The sequence below is a fragment of the Eubalaena glacialis genome, chromosome 13 (assembly GCF_028564815.1).
Source record: "Eubalaena glacialis isolate mEubGla1 chromosome 13, mEubGla1.1.hap2.+ XY, whole genome shotgun sequence".
Classification (NCBI taxonomy): Eukaryota; Metazoa; Chordata; class Mammalia; order Artiodactyla; family Balaenidae; genus Eubalaena; species Eubalaena glacialis.
The window spans coordinates 46,780,123-46,792,606 of record NC_083728.1 but is presented as its reverse complement, the minus strand read 5'-3'; the positions used below and the strand labels follow the sequence as shown (position 1 = coordinate 46,792,606).

The 12,484-nt window shown below is 36.3% G+C and overlaps 1 protein-coding gene across 1 annotated transcript in view; it reads left to right on the top strand.

Annotated features, from left to right (window-relative positions):
- SEL1L2 (SEL1L2 adaptor subunit of SYVN1 ubiquitin ligase) overlaps nt 1-12,484 on the top strand; it is a 123,549-nt gene that overhangs the window by 77,053 nt on the left and 34,012 nt on the right. The gene's annotated exons all lie outside the window — the stretch shown is intronic.

Below are 12,484 nucleotides of genomic sequence, written 5' to 3'. Positions count from 1 at the left end.
AGACTTGAGACTTCCCACTCAGTTGCAATGTATTGGCCATATCTGGATCCCAATTCAAACAAACTGTTAAAAAAAGAAAAGAAAAAGTTAAAAGAAAAATAAAGAACATTTATAAAGCAGTTTTTTCAACAACAACAAAAAATTACAAGGAGAAAAGAGATGGATAAGAAACTTAGATAGGATGCCTTGGCATCCTTGTTGAAAATCACTTGACCATATATACGAGGGTTTATTTCTGGTCTCTCTACACTGTTCCATTGGTCTATATGTCTGTCTTTATGCCAGTACTTCAGGGTTTTGAATTACTGTAGGCATCTAGCTTTGGGGTTTTTTTCCTCAAGATAGATCAACTATTTTGTGAGTTTCCATATGAGATTCTATATAAATTTTAGGATGGTTGTTTCTATTTGTGCAAAAATGACATTGAGACTTCGATAGAGGTTGCACTGAATCTGTAATCTCTCTGGGTACATTCTAACAATATTAGGTCTTCCAATACATAAGCATAGGATATTTTCCATTTATTTATGTCTTTTTAAATTTTTTTCAGCATTGTTTTATAGTTTTCAGTGTACAAGTCTTTCACCTCCTTGGTTAGTTTATTCCTAAGTATTTATTCTTTTTGATGCTATTGTAAAATGGACAGTTAAATTCCTTTTCTAAATGTTCATTGCTAATGTATAGAAAAGCTATTTGTTTTTTCTGTTGATTTTGTATCCTGCAACTTTGCTGAATTTATTAGTTTTAGCAGTTTTTTTGTGAAGTCATTAGGGTTTTCTACATATAAGATTATGTCATTTGTGAACAAAGATTATTTTACTTATCCTTTCCAATTTAGAGGTCTTTTATTTTTTATTTCTTGCCTAACTCCTCTAGCTAGAACTTCCAGTACCATGTTGAATAGAAGTGATGAGAGTACGCCTCCTTGCCTTGTTCCTAATCATAAAGGGAAAGCTTTCAGTTTTTCACCATTACATATGATGTTAGCTGTGGGCTTTTTATACATGGTATTTATTATGTTGAAGTAATTTTCCTCTATTCCTAATTTGTTTAGTGTTTCTGTTATAAAAAGGTGTTGAATTATGTCAAATGCTCTTTCTGCATCAATTGAAATGATCATTTTTTTCTCTTTTATTCTGTCAATGTGGTACAGTAAGCCCTTGGGATCCATAGGGGATTGGTTCCAGGACACCCGTACTGATACCAGAAATCCACGTATGCTCAAATACATTATATTGGGTGGGACAAAAAGTGCCTTCAGTTTTCTAAGTAAAAATAAAAGACACATTTTTCATTTTCACCAAGAACTTTATTGAACAACGTATTCACCCTTTTGTTCCACTACCTTCTGTCATTTTTCATAATTCCATCTTCCCCAAATTTTTTTAACATCTTTCTGAGAGCATAATTGCTTTACAATGGTGTGTTAGTTTCTGCTGTATAACAAAGTGAATCAGCTATACATAAACATATCCCCATATCTCCTCCCTCTTGCGTCTCCCTCCCACCCTCCCTATCCCACCCCTCTAGGTGGACACAAAGCACTGAGCTGATCTCCCTGTGCCAAGTGGCTGCTTCCCACTAGCTATCTATTTTACATTTGGTAGTGTATATATGTCCATGCCACTCTCTCACTTCGTCCCAGCTTACCATTCCCCCTCCCTGTGTCCTCAAGTCCATTCTCTACGTCTGCGTCTTTATTCCTGTTCTGCCCCTAGGTTCTTCAGAACCATTTTTTTTTCTTATTTTAGATTCCATATATATGTGTTAGCATATGGTATTTGTTTTTCTCTTTCTGACTTACTTCACTTTGTATGACAGACTCTAGGTCCATCCACCTCACTACAAAAAACTCAATTTCGATTCTTTTTATGGCTGAGTAATATTCCTTGTATATATGTGCCACATCTTATTTATCTATTCATCTGTCGATGGACACTTAGGTTGCTTCCTTGTCCTGGCTATTGTAAATAGAGCTGCAATGAGCATTGTGGTACATGACTCTTTCTGAATTATTGTTTTCTCAGGGTATATGCCCAGTAGTGGGATTGCTGGGTCATATGGTAGTTCTATTTTTAGTTTTTTAAGGAACCTCCATACTGTTCTCATTCTGGCTGTATCAATTTACATTCTCACCAACAGTGCAACAGGGTTCCCTTTTCTCCACACCCTCTCCAGCATTTATTGTTTGTAGATTTTTTGATGATGGCCATTCTGACTGGTGTGAGGTGATACCTCATTGTAGTTTTGATTTGCATTTCTCTAATAATTAGTGATGTTGAGCATTCTTTCATGTGTTTGTTGGCAATCTGTATATCTTCTTTGGAGAAATGTCTATTTAGATCTTCTGCCCATTTTTGGATTGGGTTGTTTGCTTTTTTGATATTGAGCTGCATGAGTTGCCTGTATATTTTGGAGATTAATCCTTTGTCAGTTGCTTCATTTGCAAATATTTTCTCCCATTCTGAGGGTTGTCTTTTCGTCTTGTTTATAGTTTCCTTTGCTGTGCAAAAGCTTTTAAGTTTCATTAGGTCCCATTTGTTTATTTGTATTTTTATTTCCATTTCTCTAGGAAGTGGGTCAAAAAGGATCTTGCTGTGATTTATGTCATAGAGTGTTCTGCCTATGTTTTCCTCTAAGAGTTTGATAGTGTCTGGCCTTACATTTAGGTCTTTAATCCATTTTGAGTTTATTTTTGTGTATGGTGTTAGGGAGTGTTCTAATTTCATTCTTTTACATGTAGCTGGCCAGTTTTCCCAGCACGACTTATTGAACAGGCTGTCGTTTCTCCATTGTATACTCTTGCCTTCTTTATCAAAAATAAGGTGACCATATGTGCGTGGGTTTATCTCTGGGCTTTCTATCCTGTTCCATTGATCTATATTTCTGTTTTGGTGCCAGTACCATACTGTCTTGATTACTGTGGCTTTGTAGTGTAGTCTGAAGTCCAGGAGACTGATTCCTCCAGCTCCGTTTTTCTTTCTCAAGATTGATATGGCTATTCGGGGTCTTTTGTGTTTCCATACAAATTGTGAAATTTTTTGTTCTAGTTCTGTGAAAAATGCCATTGGTAGTTTGATAGGGATTGCATTGAATCTGTAGATTGCTTTGGGTAGTATAGTCATTTTCACAATGTTGGTTCTTCCAATCCAAGAACATGGTTTATCTCTCCATCTGTTTGTATCATCTTTAATTTCTTTCATCAGTGTCTTACAGTTTTCTGCATACAGGTCTTTTCTCTCCTTATGTAGGTTTATTCCTAGGTATTTTATTCTTTTTGTTGCAGTGGTAAATGGGAGTATTCCCTTAATTTCTCTTTCAGATTTTTCATCATTAGTGTATAGGAATGCAAGAGATTTCTATGCATTAATTTTGTATCCTGCTACTTTACATAAATTCATTGATTAGCTCTAGTAATTTTCTGGTAGCATCTTTGGGATTCTCTATGTATAGTATCATGTCAGCTTTACAGTGACAGCTTTACTTCTTCTTTTCCGATTTGGATTCCTTTTATTTCTTTTTCTTCTCTGATTGCTGTGGCTAAAACTTCCAAAACTATGTTGAATAATAGTGGTGAGAGTGGGCAACCTTGTTTTGTTCCTGATCTTAGTGGAAATGGCTTCAGTTTTTCACCATTGAGAACGATATTGTCTGTGGGTTTGTCATATATGGCTTTTACTATGTTGAGGTAAGTTCCCTCTCTGCCTACTTTCTGGAGGGTATTTATCATAAATGGGTGTTGAGTTTTGTCAACAGCTTTTTCTGCATCTATTGAGATGATCATATGGTTTTTCTCCTTCAATTTGTTAATATGCTTTATCACATTGATTGATTTGTGTATATTGAAGAATCCTTGCATTCCTGGGATAACCCCACTTGATCTTGGTGTATGATCCTTCTAATGTGCTTGTTGGATTCTGTTTGCTAGTATTTTGTTGAGGATTTTTGCATCTATGTTCATCAGTGATATTGGTCTGTAGTTTTCTTTTTTGGGACATTTTTGTCTGGTTTTGGTATCAGGGTGATGGTGGCCTTGTAGAATGAGTTTGGAAGTGTTCCTCCCTCTGCTATATTTTGGAAGAGTTTGAGAAGGATAGGTGTTAGCTCTTCTCTAAATGTTTGATAGAATTCACCTGTGAAACCATCTGGTCCAGGACTTTTGTGTGTTGGAAGATTTTTAATCACAGTCTCAATTTCAGTGCTTGTGATTGGTCTGTTTATATTTTCTATTTCTTCCTGGTTCAGTCTTGGAAGGTTATGCTTTTCTAAGAATTTGTCCATTTCTTCCAGGTTGTCCCTTTTATTAGCATATAGTTGCTTGTAGTAATCTCTCATGATCCTTTGTATTTCTGCAGTGTCAGTTGTTACTTCTCCTTTTTCATTTATAATTATATTGATTTGAGTCTTCTCCCTTTTTTTTCTTGATGAGTCTGGCTAGTGGTTTATCAATTTTGTTTATCTTCTCAAAGAAGCAGCTTTTAGTTTTATTGATCTCAGCTACTGTTTCCTTCATTTCTTTTTCATTTATTTCTGATCTGATCTTTATGATTTCTTTCCTTCTGCTAACTTTGGGGTTTTCTTGTTCTTCTTTCTCTAAGTGCTTTAGGTGTAAGGTTAGGTTGTTTATTTGAGATGTTTCTTTTTTCTTGAGGTAGGATTGTATTGCCGTAAACTTCCCTCTTAGAACTGCTTTTGCTGCATCCCATATGTTTTGGGCTGTCGTGATTTCATTGGCATTTGTTTTTAGGTATTTTTTAATTTCCTCTTTGATTTCTTCAGTGATCTCTTGGTTATTTAGTAGTGTATTGTTTGGCCTCCATTTGTTTGTATTTTTAACAGATATTTTCCAGTAATTGATATCTAGTCTCATAGCGTTGTGGTTGGAAAAGATACTTGATAGGATTTCAATTTTCTTAAATTTACCAAGGCTTGATTTGTGACCCAAGATATGATCTATCCTGGAGAATGTTCCATGAGCACTTGAGAAGAAAGTGTATTCTGTTGTTTTTGGATGGAATATCCTAAAAATATCAATTAAGTCCATCTTGTTTAATGTATCAGCTAAAGCTTCTGTTTCCTTATTTATTTTCATTTTGGATGATCTGTCCTTTGGTGAAAGTGGGGTGTTAAAGTCCCCTACTATGATTGTGTTACTGTCGATTTCCCCTTTTATATCTCTTAGGATTTGCCTTATGTATTGTGGTGCTCCTATGTTGGGTGCATAAATATTTACAATTGTTATATCTTCTTCTTGGATTGATCCCTTGATCATTATGTAGTGTCCTTCTTTGTCTCTTGTAATAATCTTTATTTTAAACTCTATTTTGTCTGATATGAGAATTGCTACTCCAGCTTTCTTTTGATTTCCATTTGCATGGAATATCTTTTTCTATCCCCTCACTTTCAGTCTGTATGTGTCCCTAGGTCTGAAGTAGGTCTCTTGTAGATAGCATATATACGGGTCTTGTTTTTGTATCCATTCATGCAGTCTCTGTCTTTTGGTTGGAGCATTTAATCCATTTACATTTAAGGTAATTATCGATATGTATGCTCCTATTACCATTTTCTTAATTGTTTGGGGTTTGTTATTTTAGGTCTTTTCCTTCTCTTGTGTTTCCTGCCTAGAGAAGTTCCTTTAGGATTCGTTGTAAAGCTGGTTTGGTGGTGCTGAATTCTCTTAGCTTTTGCTTGTCCGTAAAGGTTTTAATTTCTCCGTCAAGTCTGAATGAGATCCTTGCTGGGTAGAGTAATCCTGGTTGTAGTTTTTTCCCTCTCATCACTTTAAATATGTCCTGCCACTCCCTTCTGGCTTGCAGAGTTTCTGCTGAAAGACCAGCTGTTAACCTTATGGGGATTCCCTTGTATGTTATTTGTTGCTTTTCCCTTGCTGCTTTTAATATTTTTGCTTTGTATTTAATTTTGATAGTTTGATTGATATGTGTCTTGGCATGTTTCTCCTTGGATTTATCCTGTATGGAACTCTCTGTGCTTCCTGGACTTGATTGACTGTTTCCTTTCCCATATTAGGGAAGTTTTCAACTATAATCTCTTCAAATATTTTCTCAGTCCCTTTCTTTTTCTCTTCTTCTTCTGGGACCCCTATAATTCAAATGTTGGTGTGTTTAATATTTTCCCAGAGGTGTCTGAAACTGTCCTCAATTCTTTTCATTCTTTTTTCTTTATTCTGCTCTGTGGTAGTTATTTCCAGTTTTTTATCTTCCAGGTCACTTATCCATTCTTCTGCATCAGTTATTCTGCTATTGATTCCTTCTAGAGAATTTCTAGTTTCATTTATTGTGTTTTTCATCATTGTTTGTTTGCTCTTTAGTTCTTCTAGGTCCTTGTTAAACGTTTCTTGTATTTTCTCCATTCTATTTCCAAGATTTTGGATCATCTTTAGTATCATTACTCTGAATTCTTTTTCAGGTAGACTGCCTATTTCCTCTTTATTTGTTTGGTCTGGGGGGTTTTTACCTTGCTCCTTCATCTGCTATGTATTTCTGTGTCTTCTCATTTTGCTTAACTTACTGTGTTTGGGGTCTCCTTTTCACAGGCTGCAGGTTTGTAGTTTCCGTTGTTTTTGGTGTCTGTCCCCAGTGGGTAAGGTTAGTTTAGTGAGTTGTGTAGGCTTCCTGGTGGAGGGGACTGGTGCCTGTGTTGTAGTGGATGAGGCTGGATCTTGTCTTTCTGGTGGGCAGGACCACATCTGGTGGTGTGTCTTGGGGTGTCTGTGAACTTATTATGATTTTTGGCAGCCTCTCTGCTATTGGGTAGGGTTGTGTTCCTGTCTTGCTAGTTGTTTGGCATGGGGTGTCCAGCACTGTAGCTTGCTGGTTGTTGATTGGAGCTGGGTCTTAGCATTGAGTTGGAGATCTCTGAGAGAGCTTTCACGGTTTGATATTACTTGGGCCCGGGAGGTCTCTGGTGGACCAATGTCCTGAACTCGGCTCTCCCACCTCAGAGGCTCAGGCCTGACACCCGGCTGGAGCACCAAGACTATGATTGTGGAGGTTTGGTGAATACAAAATCTGATGTAGTAAGCCAGTAGGCCGGAGACTCTGGGTAGAGTTGCAACCCAAACGAAGGCTGCTGGCAGAATCCTATCCTCTGGTCATTGGCAGGAGGCTTCATTTCCTTACCATGTGGAGCTCTTAGGGCTGCTCATAACAAAGCTTCTCCCATAGAATGGAAGAGAGGAAAAGGAGGAGAGAAGGACAGAGAGGGAAAGGGAGAGAGTCAGGGGCTGGGAGACTGGGCCCCAAAACTTTTTATCTTTTTGAGCGAAGAACTGTTCCAGGTGCCTTTTACAGTCTTCTAGGGAAATGAAATTTTTTCCATTAAGAGAATTTTGTAAAGGCCAAAATAAATGGAAATCCGAAGGTGCAGTGTTTGCTGAATACAGCAGATGAATCAGAACTTCCCAGCCAAGCTGTAACAGTTTTTGCCTGGTCATCAAAGAAACAGGCAGTCTTGCATTATCCTGATGGAAGATTATGTGTTTTCTGTTGAATAATTCTGGACGCTTTTCATCAAGTGCTGCTTTCAATTGGTCTCACTGGGAGCAGTACTTGTTGGAAATAATTGTTTGGTTTTCTGGAAGGAGCTCATTATAGAGGACTCCCTTCCAATCCCACCATATACACAACATCACCTTCTTTGGATGAAGATCGGCCTTTGGTGTGGCTGGTGGTTGTTCATTTCTCTTGCCCCACAATCTCTTCCATTCCACATTATTGTACAGTATCCACTTTTCATCATCCGTCACAATTTGTTTTAAAAATGGAACATTTTCATTACGTTTCAGTGGAGAATCACATGCAGAACTATGGTCAAGAATATTTTTTTCGCTTAAATTATGTGGAACCCAAACATTAAAGCAATGAACATAACCAAGCTGGTGCAAATGATTTTCAGCACTTGATTTGGATATTTTGAGTATGTCAGCTCTCTCCCGCGTGGTGTAACATTGATTGTTCTCAATTATTGCTTTGATTTGATCGCTATCCACTTCAACTGGCCTACCCAACCGTGGAGCCTCATCCAGAGAGAAATCTCCAGCACGAAACTTCGCAAACCACTTTTGACATATTCGATAAGTCACAGCACCTTCTCCAAACAGTGCACAAATCTTTTTGTGCATTTCAGTTGCGTTTTTACCTTTCTTGAGGTAATACAGCATAATATGCCAAAAATACTGCTTTATTTCTTCCATTTTCAATATTAAAATGGCTATACAAATTCACCAATTTTGTTGTCCTTTTTTAAATGCACACTGATATGACAGCTGTCACATATAATCTAACAAAATTGTTTTGAATAAAGTTAAAGAGAACTAAGTGCTACTAAAGCCATCTTATGAAAAAAAAACGAACTAACCTTTGGCTCACCTGATAGAATGATGTAGTATTTGCCTATAACCTACACACATCCCCCTGTATACTTTAAATCATCTCTAGATTACTTACCATGTAGATGTTATGTGAATAGTTTCCAGTGTACAGTAAATTTAAGTTTTGCTTTTTGGAAATTTCTGGATTTTTAAAAATATTTTTGTTCTGTGGTTGGTTGAATCTGTGGATGCAGAACCCCCCAGATACAGTGGGCCAACCGTATATATTTTGATCTATTTTATATGCTGAACTGTCCTTGCATTCTAGGAATAAATCCCACTTGATCATGGTGTACAATCCATTTAATGTGTTGTTGAATTCTGTTTGCTGGTACTTTGTTGAGGTTTTTTTTCATCAATATACATCAGGGATATTGATCTGTTGTTTTCTTTTCTTGTAGCATACTTGTCTGGCTTTATTATCAGGGTAGTGGTGGCCTCATAAAATGAGTTTGAAAGTATTCTCTACTCTTCGGTTTTTGGGAAGAATTTGAGAAGGATTGGTGTTATTCTTTAAATTCTTGATAAAGTTCTCCAGTGAAGCCATCAGATCCTGGGCTGTTCTTTGTAGGAGGTTTTTGATTACTGATTTAACCTCCTTACTAGTTATAGGTCTGTTTAGATTTTTATTTCTTTATGATTCAGTCTTCATAAGTTGTGTGTTTCTAGAAATATATCCATTTCTTTTAGATTATCCAATTTTGGGGTGTATATTTGTTCATACTACTCTCTTATGATCTTTTTCATTTCTGTGGCATCAGTTGTAATGTCCCCTCTGTTATTTCTGATTTTTATGTTTTGGGTCTTTTTTTCTTAGTCTAAGCATTTGTCAATTTTGCTGATCTTTTCAAAAACTAACTCTTAATTTCATTGATTTTTCTACTGTTTTTCTATTCTCTTTTTTGTTTATTTTTCCTTTATTCTTTATTATTTCCTTCCTTCTACTAACTTCAGGTTTCATTTGTTCTGTTTTCTCTAGTTCCTTGAGGTGTAAAGTTAGGTTGTTGATTTGAGATCTTTTTAAAGTAGATTTTTATCTCTACAAACTTCCTCTTAGTACTGCTTTTGCTGCATTGCCTAAGTTTGGTATGGTGTTTTTAGTTTTCATTTGTCTCAAGATATTTTCTAATTTTTCCTGTGATTTTTCTTTGACTCATTTGTTATTCAAGAGTGTGTTGCTTAATTTGCACATATTTGTGAATTTTCCATTTTCTTTTTGCTATTGATTTCTAGTTTCATTCCACTGTGGTCAGAAAATTTACTTGGTATGATTTTAATCTTTTTAAATTTGTTAATATTTGTCTTGTGGCCTAACATATGATCTATCCTGTAGAATATTCTATGTGCTCTTCAGAAGAATATGCATTCAGCTGTAGTTGAGTAGAGTGTTTGCTATATGTCCATTAGGTCTAATTAGTCCATAGTGTTGGTCAACTCCTCTATTTCCTTATTAATCTTCTGTCTCGTTGTTCTATCCATTATTGAAAGTGGGGAATTAAAATCTCCTACTGTTATTGTATCATTATTTCTCCTTTCAATTCTGTCATTGTTTGCTTCATATATTTGGGTGCTCTGCTGTTAGATGCATATACATTTATAAAGGTTATATCTTCCTGGTGAATTGACCCTTTTATCATTATATAATGTCCTTTGCCTCTTGTGACAGTTTTTGACTTAAAGTCTATTTTTTCCAAGTGTGATCATCCCTCTCTTTTGGTTACAGTTTGCATAGAATATGTTTTTCCATTTTTTTCACTTTCAGCCTATGTGTGTTTTTATATCTAAAGTAAGTCTTCTGTAGACAGCATAAAGTTGGATCTTGTTTTTTATCCATTGAGCCTTCTATGTCTTTTAATTGAGAGAGTTTAATCCATATAAAAATTTAGAGTAATTACTTAAAGAGAAAGACTCACTATTGCCATTTTGGTAATTGTTTTCTGTTTGTTTTGTAGTTATTTTGTCCTTCTTTTCCTCTCTTGATGCCTTCCTTTGTCTTTCATTTATTTTTTTGTAATGGCATGCTTTGATTCCCTTCTCATTTTTTGTGTACATCTTCTGTAGGTATTTTCCTTGTAGTTACCCTGGAGATTACACAAAACATCTTATAGTTATGACAATCTATTTTAAATTGATATCAACTTAACTTCAATCACATAGACTCTGCCCTCCTCCCACTTTATGTTATTAGTGACACAAATCACATCTTTTTATATTTTGTATCCATCAACATAGTTTTTTTAGTTACAGTTATCTTTTATGCTTTTATCTTTTAAATTCTCTACCAGAATTAAAAGTGACTTATCCACCACCATTACGGTATTACATGATTCTTTGTTTGTCTATGTATTTATTATTACCAGAGAGCTTTATATTTTTGTATGCTTTTGTGTTGCGGGCTAACATCCTTTCATTTCAACTGGATTCCCTTTAGCAATTCTCGTAAGGCAGCTCTAGTGTTGATGAACTCCCTCAGCTTTTACTTATCTGGGAAGTTCTATATTTTGTCTTCATTTTTGAAGGTTAGTTTGTCCAGATACATTATTCTTGGTTGACAGCTTTTTTCTTTCAGCATTTTGAATATATCATTTCACTCCCTTCTGGCCTGTAATGTTTCTGCTGAGATATCTGCTCATAATCTTATGGAAACTTCCTTGTACATGACAAGTCTCCTTTCTCTTGCTGCATCTGGTGTTCTATGTCTTTGACTTTTGATTATAATGTGTCTTTGTGTTGGCCTCTTTGAGTCCATCCTACTTGGAGTTCTTTGAACTTGAATTTAGATGCCCATTTCCTTTCTCAGGTTTGGGAAGTTTTCGGCCAAATTTTCTTAAAATAAGCTCTCTGCCCCTTTTTCTCTCACTCTTCTGTGGCTCCCATAATGTGTATAATGTTCAGTTTTTTTGTGTCCCTCAAGTCCCTTAGGCTTTCTTCACTTTTTTAAATTCCTTTTTTTTTTTTTGTTCCTCCAACTCAATCATTTCAAATGACTTGTGTTCAAGTTCACTGATTCTTTTTTCTGCTTGATTAAGTCTGTTGTTGAACGTCTGTAGTGAAATTTTCAATTCTATTATTGTATTCAGCTCCAGAATTTCTGTAAGTTTTTTTTTAATAGTTTCTATCTCTTTGTTGATATTCTTATTTTGTTCATGCATCATTTTCCTGATTTCATTTAGTTGTTTATATGTATTCTCTTGTAGCATTTTGAGCTTAAGATGATTGTTTTGAATTATTTGTCTGGTAATTTGTAAATCTCCATTTCTTTAGGGTAATTTTTAAAGATTTATTTTATTCGTTTGGTTGGGCCATATTTCCCTGTTTCTTTATCTGCCTTGTTATTTTTTGCTGTGATTTATGCATTTGGGGAAACAGCCACCTTTCCCAGTCTTTATGGACTAGATTTATACAGAGGAAGACCTTCACCATTAAACACAGCTAGAGATTCTGGGGGTCTCTCAAATATTTTCTGGGAATGTGTCTTCTCTGGATTTCTGTTTGTAATTCCCCAATTACAGAGGTTTCTTTTTCAGGAGGTTGTAATCACTTGCCCTCTCTGGTGGTACTGCCTTCTGTGGTACTGCAGGCTCTCTAGTGTTGCAACAAGCCTCCAAGCTCTCTTTTTTGCTTAGAGGCCCCCAGCATCTAAAGCATGCCAGTTCTGTCAGTGCTCCAAATCAGATGAGATGAAAGCCAAATCTTCGATCAGCCCCTCTTCAAAAGTCAGAATTCCCACTCTGTTTTTCTCTTTCCTTCCCAAGGGAGAAGCCATGAGGTGGGCTGTTTCTCCTGATTGTGCCGAGTTGTGCTGGCTGCCATCTGCAGTATGCTACAAGTTCTCTGTTGCTGCAACAATCCTATGAGTTCTTTTGTTCTCAGCAGCCCCCTGGGGAATCCAAAGTATGCTGGTTCCCCATTAGCACTCTGTATCAAGCAAGACAGAAATCAGTCCCTCAGGCAATCCCACCAAAAGCTGGAATACTGGACCTAAGTTCTACTCTCCTCTTTCCCTCCCAAGGGAGAAGCTCCAAATTGGACTTTTTCTCCTGATCACACCAAGCTGTGCTGGCCTGGGGGAGGAGTGATTGCAGATTAAATAAC